The 26,755-nt window shown below is 37.4% G+C and overlaps 1 long non-coding RNA gene across 1 annotated transcript; it reads right to left on the bottom strand.

Annotated features, from left to right (window-relative positions):
- Window positions 1-14,967: 14,967 nt before the first annotated feature.
- Window positions 14,968-16,262, bottom strand: LOC112641378 (uncharacterized). The gene is made up of 3 exons (XR_007401066.1): window positions 16,114-16,262; window positions 15,511-15,639; window positions 14,968-15,416 (listed from the first exon to the last, which is right to left on the bottom strand). It is a non-coding gene; the product is annotated as an uncharacterized LOC112641378 (long non-coding RNA).
- Window positions 16,263-26,755: the final 10,493 nt, after the last annotated feature.

The raw sequence follows: 26,755 nt of genomic DNA, 5'->3' as shown, positions 1-26,755 counted from the left end.
TTTGTGTCTCCTTCCTTTCTTCCACATCAACAATTCTGGTTTTCAAAGACATGGGAATACATACAATTAGAATATCCACCCGTACTCATTTGCTTTTACCAAATGAACTGCACATGGCAGTCTGAGGATAGTGATACCCATACTGTAACCACCAAAATGATGACTGAAAATAGTTAATATTCCTTTGCTTTGTTCTCCTCATCATTCCCCTTTTTATAGTTGTCCTATATCTAAATTAATGGATCAGATACCATTACAGAGGATACTTGCTCCCTTTTTAGTCTTAGTTCTGTGAATAATAACGTGTTTAATGCTAACTACTATTCCATTGTGTCAGTGTCTCTCCAGTGCAGTGGTTTTCAAGTTGTGGTCTGTGGACTCCTTGGAGGTCACTGAGACCCTTTTGGGGGATCTGCAAGGTCAAAACTATTTTTGTAATAATAATAAGCTCTTACTTGCCCTTTTCACTGTATTTGTACTGATGATGCAAAATCTACAGTGGGTAAAACTCCTGGTGCTGTAGCACGAATCCAGGCAGTGACACTAAATTCTGCAAGTAGTCATGGTGTTCTTGGCTGCCATGTACTTGCAGTGAAAAATCTTCAAGAATGTCAGTTTTACCTAAAGAGAGCTTTGGTGAAGCAATAAAAATCATTAGTTTTACTAAATATTGAATCTCAAGTAGGCATCTTTTTAATACACAGTGTGGCATAATTAGTATTTCTTCTCCAAAGTGATGGAAACACATTTATATTGTGGAAAATTACTGTGTAATTGCTTGACGTCTAGATAAAACTAGTCACCTCTTCTTTGTCTAATGGACTGCAATTTTTCAAAGAGTGACTTACAGACACACTGTGGTTATTTAATATTTTTGGTAGACATTTTCTCAAAAATAAGCAAAAGAAGCCGGTCACTTCAAAGAAAATGATATTGACAGTGAAAGTCATATTTTCCAGAGAAAAATTAAAATTTTTGAAAACTTGTGTTTGCCCCAGCTTCCTAATAATAAATATTTTTTTGGATGAGATTGATGGTGATATTACCAAATATGCTTTTTTCATATTTAGTGAACTGTGTCAACGTTTTGGAGATCTGCATAATCCTGTGAACCCCTTTCCAAATGATCAATTCATGATACTGCTAAATTACCAAGCATAAAGGGTCCATTCAAAGTGCAAGGTAGATCAATGAATTTTAACATAACAGAACATGAAAAGACCATTGATAAGATTTCAGATTCCACACTGCAACTAATTTGTAAAAATCTACCATTTGTTGAGTTTTACCATCTTATCAAAGAATATACACAATAGCTGAAAGGCTATTAAAATTTTTCCCTTCTTTCCATCTGAGTGAGGCCACATTTTCTGTATGTGTTTTAACCAAACAACATATTGGTGCAGACCTGAGTGTAGAAGAATTTATGACCAAGTGAGTCATTACTAAATGAGACATTAAACAGATTTTTCAGGGGCACCTGGGGTGGCTTAGTCGGTTAAGTGTCAGAATCTTGATTTCAGCTCAGGTCATGATCTCAGGGTCGTGAGATTAAGCCCTGTGTTGGGCTCTGTGCATAGCAGGGAGTCTGCTTGAGATTCTCTCCCTTGCCCTATGCCCCTCCCCGTATTCACACCCCAAATTCATACATACATACACACATACATACATACATAAAATCTTTAAAGAAGAAAGAAAGAAAAAGAGACTCAGGGCTGTATACCACAATCCTGAGCTTAAATCAAGAGTCATCCAGGCATCCCACCATATTCTCTTTCTATATATTGTTCAAATATTTTTTTATTTTAGGAATGTTTTATTGAGTGATATTTTTTATATTTTCTTTGGTTTTCCTTTTTTAGAAACTCCTACATTTGCATATTAGATTTTTTTTTTTGCATATCTCAATATTTGTCATTTTCTTTTGGATCCTCTTTACCTCTCATTTCTTCTTTCTTTAAATTTTTTTTTCTTTTTGCCTTCTTTCTGTTGAGGCCTTCTCCATTATGTCTATTTGCTTTTCTGGGTTTTTTTTCTTCATTTCTGAAGTGGATTTTATTTCTAATTATCTCCTGAGTACTGTCATCATATTTCTGAAATTAAAAAATATTATTTTCTTTTTTTTTTATAAATTTATTTATTTATTTATGATAGTCACACAGAGAGAGAGAGAGAGGCAGAGACATAGGCAGAGGGAGAAGCAGGCTCCATGCACTGGGAGCCCGACGTGGGGTTCGATCCCGGGTCTCCAGGATCGTGCCCTGGGCCAAAGGCAGGCGCCAAACCGCTGCGCCACCCAGGGATCCCAAAAAATATTATTTTCTTATTTGATAAATTTGATATGCTACATTCGTAAACTTCAAATGTACAGTGTGTTATTTTGATATACCTATATATTGTGGTATGATTGTCACTGAAGCAATACTTAGTACATCATTATAGTACATCTTATAATACAATATTATTGTCTGTATTGAGATCTTCTAATTCTGATCTATGTTGCTATTTCACATCTTCTAACACTTTCCTAATGACATTCAGGTTGTTTTGAAATAGGTTATAGTTTAGTGTTTTTGGTGGCATGATTTTTCTGGTGTGCTCTGTCTGCAAGGATCTTATTCCATTCCATATTCTCTTCGTATTTATACTCACTTTGTAAAAGATACAGCTTCAGTCGTTTTCTGTTGCTCTTTTTATATATGAAATTAATCTCCTTCAATTTTATTTATTTTTATTTTTTAAAAAAGATTTTATTTATTCATGAGAGACAGAGAGAAGCAGAGACATAGGCAGAGGGAGAAGCAGGCTCCCTGTGGGGAGCCCTATGTGAAACTCCACTGCCCGGGTATCAAGACCAAAGCCAAGGCAGCCGCTCAACCACTTAGCTGTACAGGCATCCCTTTATTGTTGAATTTGAGAATTCTTCATACATATCTAGGACTAGTCCTTAGTCAGTTATGTGATTTACAAATATTTTTTCCCAGTTTGTATCTTGTCTTTTCATTCTCTTAAGAGGGTCTTTTGCAGAGAACAAAGTTTTAATTTTGATGAAATCCAATTTGTATTTTTTTCATGTATGAATCATGGTTCTGGTGTCTAGTCTGAGAACTTTTTGCTTAGTCCTAGATCTTGAAGTTTTTTTTTCTAAAAGTGTTATGGCTTTACACTTTACACATTAGTCTGTGATCCTTTTTTTTTTTTTTTTAATTTTAAAAATCTGTTGAGCATATTGCATGGGTCTGTTTCTGGGCTCTTTATTCTGTTCCATCAATCTATGTGTGAGTGCCTCTGCCAATATCACACAGTCCTGATTACTCTAACTATAAAATCAGTCTTGAAATTAGGCAGAGAGATTCTTCCCATTATCATTCTTTTTTTCAAAATTGTTTTTATCTGCTCTAATTCTCTTGCCTTTGTATATAAACTTTAGCATAATCTTGTCCATATCTAATGTCTCTCTGTTTATTTAGATATTCTTTAACAGTATTATGTAGTCTTCAACATATAAATTTTGTATGTTTGTTAGAATTATACCTACACATTTCATTTCTGAGTGATTTTCAAATCTATAATGTGTTTATTGGAATGATTTCCCACTCACCTTGATTCAGGGTGAGTTAGTGCTTCATTTATCTGAAGGATTATCTTCTATAAATTTACTTTCTCTCCGGTAGGCTGGCAGAGGACTGTGGAACATTCAACAGACAAAACTACTGTTTGTGCGTGGCTAAAGACTGTAGTAATTTTATAGTATCCTGGGCACTTCACACCCATAAAGTAAGAATTGGGGCTCTTTGCCAAGTGCTTCTTTTGTGTTTCCTCTTTTCTTTTGGAGATCTTCTGCAAGAAGCATGCTCTTATGGGCCATCTCCAGAAAGGCTTAAGTGATTTAAAATGGTATTATATTTTTAATTTTGGTATTTGTGTGTTCTTTGCTAGTATATGGAGATACAATTGATTTTTTTTATGTTTATCTTATATCATACAACTTGCTGAATTCAATTTTTAATTCTAGTAGTTTATATGTATATTCATTGGAATTTGTACATAGCCAATCATGTCGTCTGAAAAGAAAAACAATATTTTTTCTTCCTTTACAATCTGCATGCTTTTTATTTCCATTTCTTGCTATTGCACTGGCTAGAAGTCCCAGTACCGTTGAATGAGAGTGGAGAGTAGAAATCCTTGCCGAAAAAAAAAAAAGAAAGAAATCCTTGCCTTGTTCCCAGTCTTAGGGGGGAAAGCATCTAGTCTTTCACCACTGAGTATGTTAGCTGTAAAATTTTTTGTAGATTCTATTTATCAAGTTGACGAAGTTCCTTTCTATTCTTACTTTTCTGAGCATTTTGTCCTAAATGGATTCTGAACTATGTAACTTAGTACTCTAGATATGTACTTCATTAACTTGGATTATACTTTTCTTACAGCTACCTTTTCTACTGATTATCAGTTGGGCTATAGTCTTTCCATTTAATGCGTATATACAGCTTTGAACATGGACTCGGTCATATATTTACTTCCTTTCAGGTTTTCAATACAAATTGGTACTATTTCAGGTACATAAGCACTTCTTGTGGTCTATGGCTCATACAATTTAGTTTTTTTTTTTTTCCTTCATACAATTTAGTTTTGTGATGAGTGCACACATTTGATTCCCTTTTATATTCCTAAAGCCTTTTTTTCTTAAGTATGTGGTATGTGTACTTGGATACACAGTATTTTTGTTCTTTATTATCTGGGGTATGTCTTGTCATGTATTGTACCATCTATTCCTGAAGTGTTCCATTGGGTTGAGCTTTCTTTAAGACAAACCCTCCATGTTTTTTGAGGGTCAAGCCTACATTTAAGGTTATTCAAGTGGATATAATTTCCATTAATAAAGCACTCAATCTCAACAAGATACTAGCCAATAGGATCCAACAATACATTAAGAAGATTATGCACCTTGACCAAGTAGGATTTATCCATCCAAGGATTGGATTTTACCATCCATCCAAGGCTGGTTCAATACTCATAAAGCAATCAATGTGATGGATCATATCAACAAGAGAAAAAACAAGAACCATATGATCCTCTCAATAGATGCAGAGAAAACATTTGACAAAATACAGCATTCATTCCTGATCAACACTCTTCAGAGTGTAGAGATAGAGGGAACATTCCTCAGCATCTTAAAGCCATCTACAAAAAGCTCACAGCAAATATCATTCTCAATGGGGAAGCACTGGGAGCCTTTCCCTTAAGATCAGGAACAAGACAGGGATGTCCACTCTCACCACTGCTATTCAACATAGTACTGTAGTCCTGGCATCAGCAATCAGGCAACAAAAATAAATAAAAGACATTCAAATTGGCAAAGAAAAAGTCAAACTCTCCCACCTTGCAGATGACATGATACTCTACATAGAAAACTCAAAAGACTCCACCCCAAGATTGCTAGAACTCATACAGCAATTCGGCAGTGTGGCAGGATACAAAATCAACGCCCAGGAATCAGTGGAATTTCTATACACTAAAAATGAGTCTGAAGAAAGAGAAATTAAGGAGTCAATCCAATTTACAATTGCACCCAAAAGCATAAGATACCTAGGAATAAACCTAACCAAAGAGGGAAAGGATCTATACCCTAAAAACTGCAGAACACTTTTGAAGGGAATTGAGGAAGACACAAAGAGATGGACAAATATTGCATGCTCATGGATTGGCAGAATTAATATTGTGAAAATGTCAATGCTACCCAGGGAAATTTACACATTTAATGCAATCCCTATCAAAATACCATAGACTTTCTTCAGAGAGTTGGAACAAATCATCTTAAGGTTTGTGTGGAATCAGAAAAGACCCTGAATAGCCAGGGGAATATTGAAAAAGATGCCCCAGAGCCAGGGGCATCACAATGCCAGATTTCAGGTTGTACTACAAAGCGGTGATCATCAAAACAGTGTGGTACTGACACAAAAACAGACACACAGATCAATGGAACAAAATAGAGAACCCAGAAATGGGCCCTCAACTCTATGGTCAACTACTATTCCACAAAACAGGAAAGACTATCCACTGGAAAAAGGACAGTCTCTTCAATAAATGGTGCTGGGATAATTGGACATCCACGTTCAGAAGAATGAAACTGGACCATTCTCTTACACCATACACAAAGATAAACTCAAAATGGATGAAAGATCTAATTGTGAGACAAGAATCCATCAAAGTCCTAGAGGAGAACACAGGCAACACCCTTTTTGAACTTGGCCACAGCAACTTCTTGCAAGATACATCCTATGAAGGAAAGGGAAACAAAAGCAAAAATGAATTATTGGGACTTCATCAAGATAAAAAGCTTCTGCACAGCCAAAGAAACAGTCCACAAAACTAAAAGACAACCTACAGAATGGGAGAAGGTATTTGCAAATGACGGATCAGATAAAGGGCTAGTATCCAAGATCTATAAAGAACTTATTAAACTCAACAGCAAAGAAACAAACAATCCAATCATGAAATGGGCAAGAGACATGAACAGCAATTTCACAGAGGAAGACATAGACATGGCCAACAAGCACATGAGAAAATGCTCTGCATCACTTGCCATCAGGGAAATACAAATCAAAACCACAATGAGATACCACCTCACACCAGTGAGAATGGGGAAAATTAACAAGGCAGGAAACCACAAATGTTGGAGAGGATGTGGAGAAAGGGGAACCCTCCTTCACTGTTGGTGGGAATGTGAACTGGTGCAGCCACTCTGGAAAACTGTGTGGAGGTTCCTCAAAGAAGTTAAAAATAGACCTGCCCTACGACCCAGCAATTGCACTGCTGGGGTTTTACCCCAATGATACAGATGCAGTGCAACGCCGGGACACCTGCACCCCAATGTTTATAGCAGCAATGTCCACAATAGCCAAACTGTGGTAGGAGGCTCAGTGTCATCGAAAGATGAATGGATTAAGAAGATGTGGTCTATATACATGATGGAATATTACTCAGCTGCAGAAACGACAAATACCCACCATTTGCTTCAACGTGGATGGAACTGGAGGGTATTATGCTGAGGGAAGTAAGTCAGTTGGAGAAGGACAAATATTATATGGTGTCATTTATTGGGGAATATAAAAAATAGTGAAAGGGAATAAAGGGGAAAGGAGAGAAAATGAGTGGGAAATATCAATGAGGGTGACAGAAAATGAGAGTCCTGGCTCTGGAGAAGGAACAGGGGGTGGTGGAAATGGAGGTGAGGCAGGCCGTTGGGGTGACTGGGTGACGGGCACTGAGGGGGCACTTGAGGGGATGAGCACTGGGTGTTATTCTGTATGTTGGCAAATTGAACTCCAATAAAAATATACAAAAAAATATGAAGCACTCAAAAGTTATAATGGGGTTTAACTTTAGGAATGATTCAAAAAAAAAAAAAAAGGATCTGATTTATTATCCAAATGTTCTATAACTCAAATGATCCATTTGCACTTATTTCTATCCTTGACAAGTTTTTTTTTAAATTTTTGCTTTCTTCTGCTGTCAGAACTTGTGATTTTCTTAGCTTATATAGCTTACTGTCCAGTAGAGTGATTGACATTTGCCAGTTTCTTAGTATATTAGAATGACATTAGAATTGTTTTGAGTTAATTGTATGATGAACACTCAGAATCTTGTATATTTCACCTGCTTTTTTGTTGCACAGAAAAGGAGAAGTCAGGTTCGATTTCCTTTGCTGACAATTTCCTAAACTTTCTTAAGTTACACAGCTGCAGCGATAATTTAGCAGGATATTTTTGACATTTAATGTAATATAATTAAATGTGTAGCAGACAAATTCTGATATAGAACATATATTCAGGTATATTTAATATTAATTATATGCAACTTTCTATGAATCTCACAAGTACGGTATTTACTTTTTTAAAAGGGGGTTTAAAAATGAAATGCATCAGAGTTTTCACCTTAGGAAATAGAAATGATGGGCGCCTGGGTGGTTCAGTTGGGTGAAGTGTCTGCCTTTAGCTCAGGCTCTGATCCCAGGATCCTAAATCGAGCCCCACATTTGGCTCCCTGCTCAGTGGAGAGCTTGCTTCTCTCTGCTCATGCTTTCTCTTGCTATCTTTGTCTCTCTCTCTCTCTCAAATAAATAAAATCTTAAAAAAAAGAAAATAGAAATGAAAGTCCCCCCCCCCTCTATATTTCCCTAAGTATTTTAATATATTGGGCTCATTTAACCTTTTTTTTTCTTTTGAGGGAAAGACAGAGTTTGTGAACACAAGGGGAGAAGGAGCACAGAGAAAGAGGTAGAGAGAATCCTGAATAGGCATCACACTCACCATGGTTCAGAGCTCAACACAAGGTTCTCGATTCTAGGACCTTGAGATCATGACTGGAGCTGAAATCAAGAGTTGGATGCTTAACTGCCTGAGCCACCCTGGGGCCCCAGAAATCATTTAACCTTTTAAACAAAGTTATAAATAGACATGGTTTAAAATATCAGGTATCAGGCTTGTTATGAAGAACAGCAGACCTCACTGCCTCTCTATTTTCTCTTTCCAGGCAGAGACTTTATTGGGCAGTCCCATTTTACTGGTGAGAAAATAGAGGCTTAGAGAGGTTTACAGACACCCAAGTTCATATGAATAGGAAGTGATGTAGTTATGATAAAAACTCAAATCTCTTTGACTCCAGAACTTGAGCTCTGAGCCCTATTGCTTCTCAATTACAAGATGTAACTGTTTCCTATTTCTGTTGTAACAAAATGACTACAAATTAAGTGAGTTAGAACAATGTAAACTCATTGTCTGGCAGTCCTGGAGGTTATAAGCCTGAAATAGGTCATATGGGACTAGTCAAGGTACAGCAAGTCTGCATTCCTTCTGGAGGCTCTAGAGGAGAATCTTTCTTGTCTCTTGAAGCTTCTAGAGGCCACCTTGAGTTCTTCACTTGTTGCTTCTCCAGCAATTGCTTCATTCTGACTTCTGCTTGTCATCACATCTCCTTGGACTCTCTGCCTCCCCTTGTCTGAGTTACCTCTGCTTATTGTCCCTAGGAGGGGCACAAATCTCATTAACATAACATAGGATGCAGGTATGGACACATTTTTTAAGTATGCCAGAGCATCTCAAGCCTGCCTTTACATGTGATGATGAAGATTCTTTTCTGAATATTCATCCTAAACCTTAAAAAAACAACAACCTCTCAGTGTTCTTGGAAGAGTCTTGACTTTGAAGTTATCCCCCACAAGCTCCTGGTTTGCTGCAAATAAAATTTCCTTTGTGTGACAACTCCACCTGATGTAGTCTGTATTTGTAACAGACCAAGGAGTGAACTCAACATTAGTGAAAGAGGACTTCAACCTCCTCCATTTTGACCTCAAATTTTCTGATTAAGTACTTCCTTCTGGTTTATCTCTTAATTCAGGCAAAAGACCCTGTGGGCAAAGCATCATGTAATGAGAGCCAAAACTACCTCTTCAACCACTAAGGACCAGCCTGAGCCAGCAAGACTGCAGTGACTGCCCCCAGTACGATGATTGACCTGACCTCTGCTGCCCACCTGTTTGTACCTACCAAACTTTGCCCCACACTTCTCTCATAAACCTGGAAGTATTTTTCAGCACTTTGGAGATGTCTTTGAGAGGCCAGTCCACTGTCTTCCCATGTTGGCTTCATTGAAATAAACTCCTTTCTTGTTTCACCACCACTAGTCTCTCTCCCGGTGGATTTTGTCAGCGGCAATTGGCTGAACCTGGTCTATTTGGGACCCCCTGGAGCCAAGTGTTCGTGTATTGTGCCCAAGATTGCGAATCTGAGAAACCACCAAGGAGCCAACACTGATGCAAACACACAAGGGTTTATTTACAAGCTCGAGCTTGGGTCCAAGTATACACAGTGGAGCAGGGACTTGGACCCCAAAGTGGGTTACAGCTGGGTTTTTTATAGGCTGGTCTAGGTTTTTTTCAGAAGGGGTGGAGGAATTTCTCAAGTTCTGTTTACATTTTGATATGGGGCTTTCAAGGGCATTGAGCTCTGTTCTTATTCTAATAGTGGCTTCCTGCCCTTGGCTTGGGCTCTGTTCTTATTCTAATAGGGGCTTTCTAGGACGTTAAGCTGTAAGCTGTTTTCTTCCTGTAACTCTAGTAATGTAAATTTCAGCTCTTATTCACAGGGGCCTGGGGTGGCTGTACTTGTGCTAACGCTAAACCTGAGGTGGAATGGCCTTGATTTTTCTGGGCCACAACACATGCACCCCTGAGCCCCAGTTACATTAGTTTGGTTACAGGAGTCTCCAGTATCTTTTATATTCTGATTTAGGAGGTAAGCAGCAGTGTAGATCACATCAGTCTTACTTTGCCTCTACTGTTAAGTGTTTTGCCCTTATTTTGGAGGCATAATTTTTGACAGATTGTCAGTGAAAGACTTTCATGGTCTCCCTCTGGTGTCCATAGAAAAGCACATTTTCTGCAATTCATTATTGGTCAATTGTGCATATGTGATTTCTAAGAGAGTAGGATTCCATGATCTGTTCCTAACAGAATTTGGCTTGATACTGCACTTGTGCCCACTAGTTCCTTCAGGAAGACTTCTTTGTTTTCATCAAGTTCCAGTGAATTGTGGTGATCTCTTAGGGTTGGGCTCCAGAGTGTGCTGTGGGAGGGGGAAGATAAGGCAGGAGAGGCAATCACAGGCCTTCTTGTCTATAGAATTCTCAATAAATGAGGGATGACCTGAAAAAAAACCTGAGTTTTCCTGTCAAAATGAGACACACCATCATGATTCTAGATTAACCATAAAATAAAAAAACCATTTGGAAAAGTTAAGAAATTTAACAATCTTTTTTATGATTTTATTTTTAAATTTTAACTCTAGTATAGTTAAAATACAGTGTTATGTTAGTTTCATGAGTGCAATATAGTGGTTGAACGGTTCTATACATTACTCAGTGCTCATCACAATAACTGTACTCTTAATCTCATTCATCTGTTTCATCCCCCCCCCCCCCCGCCCCCACATACTTCCCCTCTAAGAACCACTGGTTTGTTCTCTGTAGTTAATGAATATATTTCTTGGTTTCTTTCCGTCTCTTTTTTCCTTTGCTCATTTGCTTCTTCTTCTTTTTTTTTAATTGGAGTTCAATTTGGCAACATATAGCATATCACCCAGTGCTCATCCCCTCAAGTGTCCCCCTCAATGCCTGTGACCCAGTCACCCCAACCCCCCTGCCCACCTCCCCTTCCACTACTCCTTGTATATATAATGACAGTCTATTTTAAGTTTATAACAGTTTGGACACTCTAAAGGTCTCAATTTTATACTTCTCCCACGTTTCATGTTTCTGATGTTATATTTTATATCTTTTATCTCATGAATCCCTTAACTAATTATTGTAATTATAGGTTTTTTCTTTTACTTCTTTTGTCTTTTAACCTCTACACTAGGTTCATAAATTATGTATTAATCCAGTGCTTTTGCTATTTATGTACTTTTACCAGTGAGATTTATACTTTCATGTTTGTTTTGTTACTAATAGGGCTCCTTTTTTCTTTTAATTCTGAATGATAACTTTGCTGAGTGGAAACTCTTGGTTGGAAATCTTTTTTTATATGACACTTTGAATATATTGCTCCCTTCCCTCCTTAAAGTTCTTGCTGAAAAATCTGCTGATAGTTTTATGAAGGTTTCCTGGAAGGTAATAAGCTTTTAATTTTTATTTTATTTATTTTTTATTGCATTTAAGATTCTCTTCTTGTCTTTAACTTTTGGTATTTAATTATAACATGCTTGGTGTAGGGCTGTTTGGATTTATCTTACTAGGAACTGTCTGAACATTCTGGATCTGGATGTCTGTTTCTCTCCCCAGATTAGAGAAATTTTCAATTATTTCTACAAATAAGTTTTCTGCCTCCTTCTTTTTCTTCTCCTTCTGGGACCCCCATAATGTGAAAGTTAGCATCCTTGTTGTGCCACATATCCTTTAAGCTATCTTCCTTCTCTCCTTCCTTCCTTTCTTTTCTTCTTCTTTATTTCTTTTTTTCTTCCTCTTTCTTCTCCTCTTCCTCCTCCTCTCATCAGACGAGTTTAGAGAAACTCCTAAACATCAGACGAGTTTAGAGAAACTCCTAAACTCCTAAACTATCCTGTCTTTTAGCTCATTGATCCTTTCCTCTGCTTCATCTAGTCTGTTGATGGACCTCTTTAGTGTTTTTTTTTTTTTTTTCATTCAGTTATTATATTCTTCAGTTCTATAACTTCTGTTTGGAACTTCTTTATATTTTCTATTTCTTTGTTGATTTTCTCACTGTGTTCAGCCATTCTCTCAAGTTCAATGAGGATTATTATAACTATTACTTTGCATTGATTTTTCAGGTAAATTACTTATTTTCATTTCAATAAGGTTTTTTTTCTGAGTTATTATCTTTTTCTTTTGTTTGTAACATACTTCTTCATTTTGCTTGACTCTCTGTGTTGGTTTCCGTGCATTAGATGAAAAAGCCTTCTCCCCTAGTCTTGAGGGGTTGGCCTTATGTAGAAGTAAACCTCATTGTTCAACTCTTCCCCAGCTCTAGGTTGTCTTGCAAATTTTTGTGATTGTCCAAGCAGACTATTTTATTTTTAATAGCTCCTAGTAGTTGAGGGTGTGCCAAGACCAACCCGTGTCCCTAAAGGGAGGATCTCAGTCAGCATCTAGATTCAGGATGATTGGAAGCCAGCTCCTCAGATAGTAGCTTTTATAGAATGCAAATGTATACAGGCCTGTACATGCAAGTGTAAGCCTCATTGGCCCCAAAACCCTTAGGCTATTTGGAGGTGAGAAGGAGAGCACAAGGATAATGCCTGCCCTTTTAGGTCTCAGGGAAGGTTGAAGTCAACCCTTAGATGTGTGTTTAATTAGAAATCTGCTCCTTAGGCTACAGCTATGGTGATAAACTAATACACCTGTTTTGAAGAAAAATTGAGCTCTTGGGTTCATGCCTCTTGTTGTGCCCTGAGGGTAGGAGCTACTTGAGAACTCTTTCTCTGTTACAGTTCTGTGGTACCTGCAAGCTTAAGACCAGTTAGTCACCAGAGCCAGATAAAGTAGAGGTATCCACTGGTGGCAGCAGCAAAAAATAGGGCACCAAAGAAGGGTATAAGCTCCTTTCTGTAAGATACTGGTGAGCTATAATGAAATGAGGTAGAGCACAAAGATTGCATCAACTGGTCTCTGTTTCCTGAGAGCACCTCTGTAGTACTGTATATGAGTGCCAAACCAGAAGCCTGCCCCTCAGGCCAAATTTACAAGCCAAGAAAAATAGATCTCTTTGTCTGAAAGACAGGGTGTGTTTCAATATGCTATCTATGCAGTGCCCTGGAAGTATCAGTCTGTTAAGAACTGTCTCTTGGTCCTGTGCAAACCTGAGATACAAGTCCCACTGCTCTTAGAAGCAGGTAATTAAGGGGCACCTCTTTGGGTAGTAGCTGCAAAAACCAGGTCACCAGGCATAAAAACTAGGGCACTAGACGTATGTAGAAGCTCCCCTTGGGGAGATATTAGTGCTGTAGAACATGGCAGAAGGAGAGCACAAAGATGATGTCCATTGGTAAAAGCAAAGCAGAGGGGGGTGCAAGGATAGGAACTGTCATAAGAAAAGAAGGAAAAATGATAAGAAAAAAAAGAAAATGATAAGAAAACATAAAAAGAAGAAAAGGCAAATAAAAAAGGAAAGAGGAAATAAAAAAATATTGTACCTGCCAGCTTTTTCGCAAGGCAGAGGTAGTGTAGGAAGATGGTGTTCATAAGCATCTGTACTCAGAGAGTGTTCCAGCACATACCTGTCCCTCAGACTAATGCTTAAAATTAAAAATGAGTCTCTTTCACATAAAGTCTGGGCATGTTTCAAAGGGCTATTTCTGTGCGGGGCCCTGGGGCAGGTGAGTCTGCATGGGCCCTTTAAAAGTTGTTCCTTCTGTAGGAGTGCTGATAATACTTGACCACTTCTTTGGCCCTCCTTTGAACATCCTCTTGCTCTATAAAACCTGTGGGCTAAGATCCAGACATTGCAGAGAAGAGCTGCATAGCACCTGGATCATTGCCTGCCTGATCCCTCATCAGTAAGTTATCTGAATAAATTGCATAAATTGTATGGAGTCACCTGCCTCATTTTCCTGGTCTCAAAGTGCCTCCTCAGTTTGGAGGGAAATTTACTGTCTCACTTCTACCTTCAAACACTCCGTTTACTACAGCTCCTTGGGTCTCATGAGCTTTAGTCCCATCAGTCTTCAAAACCAGATGCTTTGGGGGTTTGTCTCTCAAGCTCTGGTCTTAAAAGTTGGAGTGTCTGATATGGGGTATGAATCCCTTCACTCCTCAGGGAGAAACTTTGGATTTTGAGTTCTCTTCTACTGTGGCTGCCTGCTTGGTAGTGGGGTTTATGGTGAGAGTATGCCTTAACCTCTCCTACCTGCTTCCATGTGGCTTTCCCTTTCATTTGCCCTGTGTAAAGGGGTCTGCCAGTCTTATTTACCTACTTTTTTCTTTTCAGAGGAAAAGACTCTACCTGTAGCTACAGATCCAGTGTGTCTGTGGGAAGAGGTAAGTTCAGGATCTTCATATGTCACCATTTTGAAGTGGAACCTGCATTTCTTTTCTTCTTTTCTTTCTTTCTTTCTTTCTTTCTTTCTTTCTTTCTTTCTTTCTTTCTTCTTTCTTTCTCTTTTTCTTTCTTTCTTTCTTTCTTTCTTTCTTTCTTTCTTTCTTTCTTTCTTTCTTCTTTCTCTTTCTTTCTTTCTTTTCTCTTTCTTTCTTTTCTCTTTCTTTCTTTCTTTCTTTCTTTCTTTCTTTCTTTCTTTCTTTCTTTCTTCTTTCTTTCTTTCTCTCTTTTTCTTCTTTTTTAAAGATTTTATTTATTTATCCATGAGAGACACAGAGAGAGAGAGGCAGAGACACAGGCAGAGGGAGAAGCAGGCTCCATGCAGGGAGACCGATGTGGGACTCAATCCCAGGACTCCAGGATCACGCTCGGAGCTAAAGGCAAGCACTCAACCCCATGTTTATTTGAGAAAAGCTCATAACGAAATGTGAGCAGAACGTGAGTTCCCATGCAAGGGAAACATAAGGGCTGCATAGGAAGAGGAAGGAGAGAATGCAGATAAGGTACTGCAGTCAGCACTGGGGGTTCCAGGTCAAGGACGAGGAAGAGGGAGCCATCGGGGAACACAGGCTGTGCAGGGTCACTGAAGCCAGGGCAAACCAGATCCTGAGAAAGTGCTGTATTTGTGGAAGAATAAGAGCCAAGCTGGAAACCTTTGGACTCTGAGAAGAAGCTGGAAAGGAAGGTTTTTTCTTGAGGGTCACCATCTCCACTTCAGCTCAGAAGTCCTGCAGAAGACAGAGCAGAGTATTGTTCCAGACCCACCTCTGCAAGCAGCTTCTTCCCTCTCTCAGGGCCTCATGTCAAAGCTCTGCAGTAAGAAGAACATTCTTAGGTCTCCCCGAGCCAGTGCTATCTTAGAGACCATTTATTAAGTGGTGAAAAGAAGCTTTACTGCAAACCACCTGATCACATTCCAGTCCTCCTGTTATTTCTGTCACCTGGCTTGTTGTCTCTACCATCAGTTCTAGGGACCAAGGCTATCTCTAAAAAGGACTAAAGAGCATTACCCATTGGCTGAAGTCCAGAGTGGCCTGAAAAGAAAGGGAAAACATATATGATTAAAAGTGTGGAAGCAAGTCTGTTCTCAGATACAATATCCCCAGCCACAGAGCCCCTGCTTAGACTTCTCTAACACTACAACCCACATCACATGATGCCAGGGTGGAGAGGAGAGTAGGAAGTGAGGAATGTGACCCATGAAGTTTCTGTCACACAAATTCAGTGTAGTTTCATTTAGAGGCTCTTCCTGCATTTGCCTCAGGATCTTTACCCACAAACTCCATGCTTGTTTACCTCAGACTTCCCTCATGTCAGGAAGGTCCCTACATTATAGATGATGTACCTGTTTTTAGATCACAATGAACGACTCAGAGCAACAGTGCCAGAAAAGAAGCCCATCTTGAGGCCGAGCACTGGTGCCCAGGGTCATGGGGGAACCATGACCTGTGATATCACAGGTGGGTTCAAAATAGGGATGACCTCTTTCTGTCTTCCAAGCATCTTACCTTCCAGGAAGTTAGGTGTTTATGGAAACAATTACTAGGCTATCTCCAATGACCTGTTCTGAAGAGAAGAGAGCATGGAACAAATGAAAATATAGTGTAATGAGAGAGAACCCTGACACTCAGGAATAAGCAAAATTCCCTCCTTGGTGAGGAACTTATGAGGTCAGAAAGCTTCTCACTCCATTCCATGGTGACAGGGCTTATCGAACTTGGGTGCTCCACTTGGCAGTTGTAGACCGCTCTACTCTGAGGAACTGTCTCCAGCATCACCAGAGTCTGGAAGGTCTAGTCTCCATTACAGATCAGGCCTGTGAACATGATCCCAGCTTCCTCTTCCTGGCCATTCTGGAAGCACTTGACTTCGATGTGGCCTGGATAGAAACCATTCACAGAGCAGACCAGGAGGTTGTGGTGCTGCAGGGGTTGGGTCTTCACAGGATACACTGTAAACTCAACTAGAAGAGAAGTGGTCAAGGGACTCAGTGAGGAAGACAGAGTAAGTGTCCCTGTTTGGCTGCCTTGCTACCTCTAGTCTCTGGCCCCAGACTGCATCTCAAGAAAGCTTCCCTCAAAGTTGGCCATGTGGCCCAAAAAGAGCCAGTACCAGGAGTCTTAAATTTAATCCTGACAGCATGGGTCCATTAGATTTGAGAGATGTTGTGGAAGTTTGTCAGTTTGTTTGTTTGTTTCAGAGTGCGAAACACTTATTCATTGTTGAAGTGTTTACAAATCTTTGTCTGACATAAGAGATATTAACTGAAAGTGTCCCTTCTGGAGCTAAGCTGCCTGGGTTTAAATCCAAGCTCTGACTCTTACTGGTTGAGCCTGGGAGAGTTTTTAAATTCTCCTGTGCCTTAGTTGTCTCATCTACAAAGGGGAAAAATAGTACTAACTTACCCCTTAAGGTTTTATGAGGGTTGATAGATTTACAGTGTGTAACATTTGCATTTTCCTTTCCTCAGCACTAGAATCAGTTATATTTCCAAGGAACTCTGGTTCATTTTGGAGAGAATGGTATCTAGAAAGCAATATTTCTGTGTTAGGTGTACTCATTGCTATTGAGATGTCAAAAATCTCAGACTCTATTTGTAGACATACACAGAAATATATCTACTCTTATTTTAACAGTTACCTACTTATATTGAAAACCATACATCTACATCTAGCTGTTTTACGTATAAAAATTATAAAGTCTAACTAAAAGAATGATTTTTAAAAGCTACTTGAAAGAACTGAAGATCATTCAATGTAGGTGGAATAAATGAGGAGATAATTTTTCAGCAAAGGGACATAAGATAAAGTTAGGTGAGCTCAACATTTACTCAGATCTTCCCTGGAGGATGCTTCTTGGTTTGAAAGAGAAGCTGGGGGAATATAGCTTAAACAAAAACATACAGTCTTATCAGAATGAGAAGACATAGGTCAGAGTTTGGTGCTGAAAAGTTGATTGAAACTCAGAAGAGAATTTCAAAATGGACGAAGACTCAAAGAGGAGGCCACATTCCTTTCAAAGCAGAATTTGAAGTTGTTGAATTTGTTGTATTTCTTCTTTCTGGGATTTTCCAGTTAAGTTTCACAAATGTTAAAGACTCAAGCTCTGACATTTCTATTCAACTGCTATTAAAAGAGATAAAATGAATATGTCAACAAAGGCAGACAAAAAAGAATAAAAGAAAAAGAGTAGAAATGGGAAAAAATAAAACATGCAGCACAGTGGTAGACTGAAATCCAACCATATCATTAATTACATCAAACAAATATCATCAAGTACTCTAATCAAGAGGCAGAAATTGCTATATTGGATTAAAAAGCAAGGCTTCTCACAAGAAGAACATTTAAATATACGTTGCCCACAAAAAAGGGATTTTAAGTATAAAGACAGACTAAAAGTAAAGGATGGAAAAATATTGCGCATCTACTAATAAGAAAATGGAATGGTTACATTAATATTAGTCAAATAAAACTTTATAAGGATATTACCAGAGATAAAGAGAGATACTTCGTAATGAAAGAGCCAATACATCAAAAGACATATAATTCAAGTGTATATAGACCAACAACTGGTATTTATTTATTTATTTATTTATTTATTTATTTATTTAAAAAGTTTTATTTATTTATGATAGTCACACAGAGAGAGAGAGAGAGAGAGAGAGAGAGAGAGGCAGAGACACAGGCAGAGGGAGAAGCAGGCTCCATGCACCGGGAGCCTGACGTGGGATTCGATCCCGGGTCTCCAGTATCGCGCCCTGGGCCAAAGGCAGGTGCCAAACCGCTGCGCCACCCAGGGATCCCAACAACTGGTATTTACACATTGTTTCCAATTTCACATGGAAAACACACCAAAATATATCACATATATTGACACTGAAAACACTTCAATAACTTTAAATAAATTTAAAAAACAATGATAAAACTGAACAAAGTTATCAGACTCTGGAAATTTACCAAAGGACAAAAAATTGGGAAACACTTAACAAGGGAATTTAAACTGAATCCTAACAACAGTAGAAGTCTGTAGTATTTTAGCTAGAGGCTTATTTGAACAGCACCTCCTCCCAACTCCAATTGATGGTGCAGAATTTCTACTAGGGAGGCAGCTAGGCCATGGAATGTGGCAACTCCTCTGCTTCACTGGAGGGAGCTGACATTATTTGGGAAAGAGCATGAAGAAAAATCAATGTCTTGGGATGTTGTAGAATAACAGCCAAGACCTTAGGAGCAAATAATTAGGGAAGATGAACATATCAACTAGTCACAATACTGGTTGGAACAAGCAATAAAATGGCAGAGCAGTCAGAAATGTAACAGGGTGGGACACCAGGGTGGTTCAGTGGTTGAGTGTCTGCCTTCAGCTCAGGACGTGATCCTGGGGTCCTGGGATTGACTCCCACATTGGGCTCCCTGCGAGGAGTCTGCTTCTCCCTCTGCCTATGTCTCTGCCTCTCTCTCTCTCTGTGTGTGTCTCTCATGAGTAAATAAATAAAATCTTAAAAAAAAAAAAAAAAGAAATTTTACAGGGGGTTCCAAAGATAGCCAAAGAGAATCTTGCTAAAATCCCACTTATGCCTGATGGTCTGAAAGTCTGCACAAAAGCTAGGTTATGCATGCTAAGGAGGAACTAGATAGTGTCCTAGGAAGCTAACTCAACCCTGACTGAATATGAGGCCTTGGGAATGCAGAAAGTAAAAACTAGGACATATTTGTAAACTCCTTGAACTTTGAAAACATTCCCCAAGTCACACTCAGATCCAATACCAAAGTGTATAAGCCTTACTGGCTCAAGGTATTTAAGCAGAACCTCTGATAAACTGTTGTTCCTATTAAGTTATAATGACCCAAAAGTGATCCTAGTAAGGTGGGCATAAAAATAAAAACAAGGATTATAAAAGAAACTGAGCAGGGAGATGATAGTCTGTACATTGTGGGGAAACAGACTACAGAATTAGCCCAAGCATGTCACTAAAACAGAAAAAAACAAATAGCAAGAATGCTCACTCCTGGAGGGTGGGGAATCAGAATGCAGAATTAATATTCTGTATTGCTCACTCCTGGAGGGTGGGGAATCAGAATGCAGAATTAATATTCTGTATTAATACAGCATATTATCTAAAATTTTGATTTTCAACAACAAAAAAATACAAAATGCAAGGAATACAAGGAAAAAAAATCAACAGACTCTTAGCAAGTCTAGATGCTGCTCAATGAAGTCTTCAAAGAAGTTATTATAAATATGTTGAAAGGACTAAAATCATACTTAAAATGTTAAGGAAAGAACGTGAAAACTACTCATTAAATAGAGAATATCAATAAAAAGATATATATTATATAAAAAAAGATCCAAATGGAAATTCTAGAGTTGAAAAGTAACTGGAATGAAAAATTCAACAGCAGATCTGATCTGGTGGAAGAAATAATCAGTAATGAAGATAGATCAATAGACCTTATCCAATTTGAAGAATAGAGACTAAAAAGAATGAAGAAAAATAGCATTAGAGACATGTGGGGTGTCATCAAGCATACCAACATACATGTAATGAAACAGAAAGAAAAAAGAGAAGAAATCATGGTTGAAATCTTGCCAAATTTTATAAAAGATATCTACATATCCAGGTAAAATAAACAGAGGGATCTCTGTTTCAAACCTTTGAAAGTCAAAGGTAAAGAAAATCTTGAACAAAGTAAGATGACTCCACATATGCACAGGAATCCCAATAATATTAACAACTAACTCTTCATCAGTAATTAGTGACCAATAGAGAATAAGAGTTGATATATTTCAAGTGCTGAAAGAAAAAAAACCTGTCAACCAAGAATTCTATTTCCAATGAAACTATCCTTCAGAAATGAAGGTGAAATGAAGATATTCCTAGCTCAAGAAACACTGAATTTTTTTGCTAGTGAATCCACCCTACGAGAACTACTAAAGAAAGAGCTTCAAATTAAAACAAAGTGACAGGGATCCCTGGGTGGCACAGCGGTTTGGCGCCTGCCTTTGTCCCAGGGCGCGATCCTGGAGACCCGGGATCGAATCCCACGTCGGGCACCCGGTGCATGGAGCCTGCTTCTCCCTCTGCCTGTGTCTCTGCCTCTCTCTCTCTCTCTGTGACTATCATAAATAAAACAAAACAAAACAAAACAAAAAAAAAAAACAAAAAAAAAAAAACAAAGTGACAGCAGATGGAAATTTAATCCACATGATGAAACAAGAATACTGGTAAAGGTAATTATAAAGATACATACATAGATTTCTTTAAAAAAAAAAAACCACTTTATGGGCAGCCTGGGTGGCTCAGTGGTTTAGTGCTGCCTCAGCCCAGGGCGTGATCCTGGAGATGAGGATTGAGTCCCACGTCAGGCTCCCTGAATGGACCCTGCTTTTCCCTCTGCCTGTGTCTCTGCCTCTTTCTTTCTCTGTGTCTTTCATGAATAAATAAATAAAATCTTAAAAAAATTAAAAAATCAAAAAACACTTTATTGAGGTATGATTGACATACAAAGACTGTATATTTAATATACACAACGTGGTGAGTTTGGAGATAAGTGTATATTTGTGAAAACTTCAACACAATCTATGTCATAAACATATTCATCTCCTCCAAAAGTTTCCTTCTGCCCTTTTAATTGGTTAATAATTATTATTATTGTCATTATTTCTGATGGTTCTTATCATAAAATATCCTGTTACATTTTTACCATAAGAAATATCTGGTTAAAAAAAAAGAAATATCTTGTTAACACATTTTTAAAGTATATAATATAGTATTATTAACTAATAGTCATAGGCTATACCTCTATAGGCTATACCTCTTTATTTCTTCCTCTCTCTAACCCCTGGAAACTACCAGTCAATTCTGTTTTTACAAACTTGACTATTTTAGATTATGCATATAATTGGTGTCATAGTATTTGTCCTTCTGTGTCTGGTTTATTTCACTTAGCATAATGTCTTCTAGGTTTATCCATGTTTGCGGAAATTCAAGATATCCTTTCTATTTTATAGGCTGAATAGTATTCCATTATATGTATTTACCGTATTTCCTTCATCTGTTTATCCATTTGAGTTAGGGACAATCAAGGCTAGGTAGGGAGAGATAGGTAGGGGGCCACAGAACCAGGCTCACAGAAATCCACAAAATGCTGAAGTATAAGGAAATCAGAGATAAGTAAGGGAGCAAGCCAGACCACCCTGCCCTAGGTGTGGGCAGGGAGGGTGTCTTTTTATGACAGTCATCTGTGACCAACAAAGAATAACCAGACCCCATAGAAGAAGTAAGCCATTAAAGATGTTATCATTGGTCCTTACTCAAACCAAGACAGCACAAGAATCTCAAGGCCACAAGCTTCCCAGTCAGTTCTCAATAAAAGACTGCCTCTACAAGCTCTCAGTGCCAACCCTGTTGGGACCCCTCTCACTTCTTTTTTTAAAGATTTATTTATTTATTTATTTATTTATTTATTTATTTATTTATGACACAGAGAGAGAGAGTGGCAGAGACACAGGCAGAAGGAGAAGCAGGCTTCGTGCAGGAGCCTGGCGTGGGACTCCATCCGGGTCTCCAGGATCACACCCTGGACTGCAGGTGGCGCTAAACCGCTGCACAACCGGGGCTGCCCCCCTCTCACTTGAGAGCTTTCTTTGTATCTTTGCTTAATAAACTTCTATCACTTTACTCACTCTCCATTGTCTGTGAGATTCATTCTTTGATTCCATGAGACAAGAACCTAGCTTTCCTGTATCACATTGATGGATATTTAGGTTGCTTTCATATCTTGGTCATTGTGAATGTGGTGGTGGGGGGGGGGGGGGGCAGATATCATTTCAAGATCTTGATTTCAACTCCTGTGAATATATATCCAGAAGGAGGATTGCTGTACCATATGGTAGCTCTACTTTTAATTTTTTGAGGAATCTCCTTACTGTTTTTGGTAATGGGTGCACCAATTTGCATTCCCACCAACAATGTACAAGAGTTTTCTTTTCTTCACATCCTCATCAAAACTTTTTTTTTTTGATAATAGTCATCCTAATAGATGTAAAGTGATATCTTGTTGTGGTTTTAATTTGCATTTCCCTGCTGATTAATGATACTGAGTATCTTTTCATATACCTGTTTCCTTTTTTTTTTTTAAGTTTTTATATAAATTCCAGTTATTTAACATACAGTGTGACATTTGTTTCAGGTGTAGAATTTAGTGATTCAACACTTACATAAAATATCCCGTGCTTATCACAATAAGTGCCCTCCTTAATACCCCTCACCCATTTAACCCATCTCCTCACATCCCTTCCAGTAAATCTCAGTTTGTTTTCTACAGTTAAGAGTCTGTTTTCTGGTTTGCTTCTCTCTTTCCCCCACTCTATGTTCTTCTGTTTTCTTTCCCAAATTCCACATATGAGTGAAATCATATGTTATTTGCTCTTCTCTGATGGACTTATTTTGCATAACGTAATATTCTCCACCTCCATCCATGTTATTGCAAATGACAAGGTTTCATTCCTATTTATGGCTGAGTAATATTCTATTGTATTCTATTGATATTCTATCTCACATCTTTATCCATTCATCAGTCAATCAAATTTGGGCTCTTTCCATAATTTGGCCATTGTTGATAATGCTGCTATAAACATCAAGGTGCATGTATGTATGTATCCCTTCAAATCAGTATTTTTGTAACCTTTGGGTAAATATCTAGCAGCCTTTCTTAATTTATTTAAAGGCAAACAAAAATAGTTATAAAATTTTATTGCTAGGTTTTTAACACATAAAGTAACATATAGACAACAATAGCACAAAGGAGTAGAGGTAGGAATAGAACGATATTAGAGGAAGTGACCAATATGGATGGTTAGTTGAATGTACAAGAAGAAATGAAGAATACCAGAGTTAGTTAATATGTAGGCTGATGTAAAAGAAATTATAAATACATTTTTCCTTTCCTCTTCTAACTTCTTTAATAGAAAAAAGATTTATAATGCAATACTTATAGTACTTAATTGTTGGCCTTATAACATATGTTGGTAATATATGTGACAACGATCACACAAGAATGAGAGGATATAAAACTTTACTGGTACAAAAGCTTTAGTATTTTGCTGAAATTCAGTTAGTATTAGTCTGAAGTCTATTGCAATAAATCAAGATGCATATTGTAATTCTTGGAGAAAACACTAAGAAAATAGCTTTAAAAAATGTTATTTTTAAACACAAAAGTAAAATGGAATATTATAAAAATCTATTTAATAGAAAAAAAGGGTAGTAAAAGAGAAACAAAGCAACAAAAAAGACATGAGATACAAAAAAGTAAATAGCGATATGGCAGATGTAAATCCAACCATTTAAGTAGTTACATTAAATTTAAATAAATTAAATATTTTAACCAAAAGGCAGATATTGTCAGACTGATTAAAAAAAGATCCAACCATATGGTATTTATAAGAAACACATTTTATTTTATTTATTTATTTATTTATTTATTTTTAAGAAACACATTTTAGATCCAAAGATACACATAGTTTGAAAGTAAATGATTGGAAAAAGCTGTTCATACAAACAGTAATCGTGAAAAGCTGAGTGGCTACATTAACATAAGCCAAAAATAGACTCTGTTACAAATATTACTAGAGATGAAGAGAGACTCTTCACAATGATAAAAGGGTCATTTGTCAGGGAGATATACAAATTATTAACATAGATATAATTAACAACATAGTCCCCAAATATATGAAGCAAAATCTGACCGAATTGGAGGGAGAAATAAAGTCAGCATTAATAGTTAAAGATCTCAGTATGCTGTTTTCAAAATTTATAGAACACATAGTCAGAAAATTAGCAAGGATATAGACAATTTGAACAATGCTATCAATTGACTTGATCTAATGGATATCTATAGAGAACTCCACTCAGTAATAGTAGAACACATTTTTTTCTCAAGTGCACATGGAATATTCTTCAGAGTGGATCATATGCTAAGCCATAAAAAAAGTCTTCATAATTTACAAATGGGTTTAAATCATACAAAGTATGTGGAATTAAGTTAAAAATCAACAACAGAACAAAATTAGAAACTTTCTTAATATTTGGTAACTAGACAGCATACTTTAAAATAATGCATGGGTCAAAGAAAAAAATCACAAGGGAAATTAAAGCTGATGAAAACAAAAACACAACATACCAAACAGGTGCAGCAAAAGCAATGCTTAAAGAGAGTTTTATAGCTGCAAACATCACTATCAGAAAAGAACAAATCTCACATCAATAAGATAGACTTCCACCTTTGGAAATTAGGAAAGCAAGAGAGCAAATTAAACCCCAAACAACCAGAAGATGAATGACAAACTGATCTCTCTTTTGAGCAAAAATATTTGCAATGCATATATTCAACAAGAGGGTTCATATCCAGAATACATAAGGAATTCCTAGGAATCCATCTCAAAAAGGCAGAAAACATGATGGGAAAATGTTTAAATAACTTAAAGTTTACTTTACAAAACAGAATATTCAAATGGCCAATAAACATATAAACAGAGACTCATCCACAGTAATCATTGTTTAACAATATTTAAATTCACAATGTGATATCTCTCTCTATGTTTACCAAAATTTCTATAAGGAAAATAAAAAGAGAAATGTTAAGTTTTGGCACATATGTGAAATGATTAGAATTGTTACACATTACTGGTGAGTATATATAAATCAGTATGCATACTTTAAAAATTCCCTTTTACAAAATCTACTAAAGCTGAACATATACCTAACCTAAAACCTAGTGATGCCAATACTAGGCACACACCGAAAAGAATTGTATTTGCATGCTCACTACAAAACGTATAAAAGAATGATAATAATGGAACTAGTTGTGATAAATACAAACTGGAGACTATCAAAATAAATTTCAAGAGTAAAACACATAAATTTAAGAATATAAATACAATAGCTATTTATAAGAATAAATGAACTAATAATGTGAATGAATCTCACATACTTTTTAGTGAAAGAACTCAGAGATAAGTGACTTATAGCACTTGATTTCATTCACATAAAGTTCAAAACAGGCAAAAATAATCCATACTGCTAAAAAATCAGGATAGCGCTACCCTTGAGGAAGAAATCACTGAAAGGAAGCACGAGGGGAATTCTGAGTTTGAGGTAAATATTCCATTTCTTGATGTGACTATTGGTCCAAGCAGTGTGTTCAGTTTGTTAACAATCATCCAATTGTACTCATAATTTATGTTCTAAGGCAGACAAGAAAATCATGTGTAACCCATAGTTCCACTGTAACCAGAACACAGAAAATACTATAAACTTTGACTTAATAAAAGCAGGGAAATAAATACTCATATCTATCAAAGTCAAGTTTGGGGACTATGTAAGAATGGTTAGAATGACTGGGAAAAAAAAGTGGAGTGGGGATTAGGGGAATGGACAGAGAGGAAGTTATTATTGCAAAAATAACATTTTCTTCTGAGCAGGGAAATTTTGAAAACAAATCTGGGACATAGCATATAGATACAGTATACATACTGTGGAACCTACAGAAAAGGACTTTAATGTGAAGAGAGTCAAAGGGGGGATAGTTTTGGGAAGATGTTATTATAGGGAATAAAGTGGTGATTTAAATCTTGGAGGCTCCCAAGACTCACGGTAGTAAAGGTAAAAAAAGAAGCAAGTAGGGAAAATTAAGTTACTTTCAGGAACAAAAGAGACTCACAAAGTCAGACCTGTCAACCCCTCTCTTTCCCAAAGATTCCTGGTATTAATGAAAATGTACTTCACTGTGCTAACAGCACAGGGTGATCTTGAATTAAGAAACCTAGAAAGCCATAAGAATTCTTATCCTCCCCCCGCCCCCTCAAAAAAAGAATTCTTATCCCATGTACACACAACTGTTTTTCCTGGTCCAGGAAAATAGACAATACAGAGTGAACATGTAACTGCACATATGCTCCACTAAAGCTTCTGTCAGATAATGCATATTTTCTCTAAAACAAGAATGACAACCAGAACGAGAATATCATCACCACCAGTGAAGCAGAAGACAACTGTAGTGCTATGCCGCAAGCTGAACCAGGCATTCGTGAGTTGAAAAAAAATTCACAGTAGAAACTAGAGACCCAGGAATTAAATGGAAGGGAAAC

Source organism: Canis lupus, chromosome 12 (assembly GCF_003254725.2).
Source record: "Canis lupus dingo isolate Sandy chromosome 12, ASM325472v2, whole genome shotgun sequence".
Classification (NCBI taxonomy): Eukaryota; Metazoa; Chordata; class Mammalia; order Carnivora; family Canidae; genus Canis; species Canis lupus.
The sequence above is the reverse complement of the archived record's forward strand: the minus strand, read 5'-3'. Positions and strand labels throughout refer to the sequence as shown.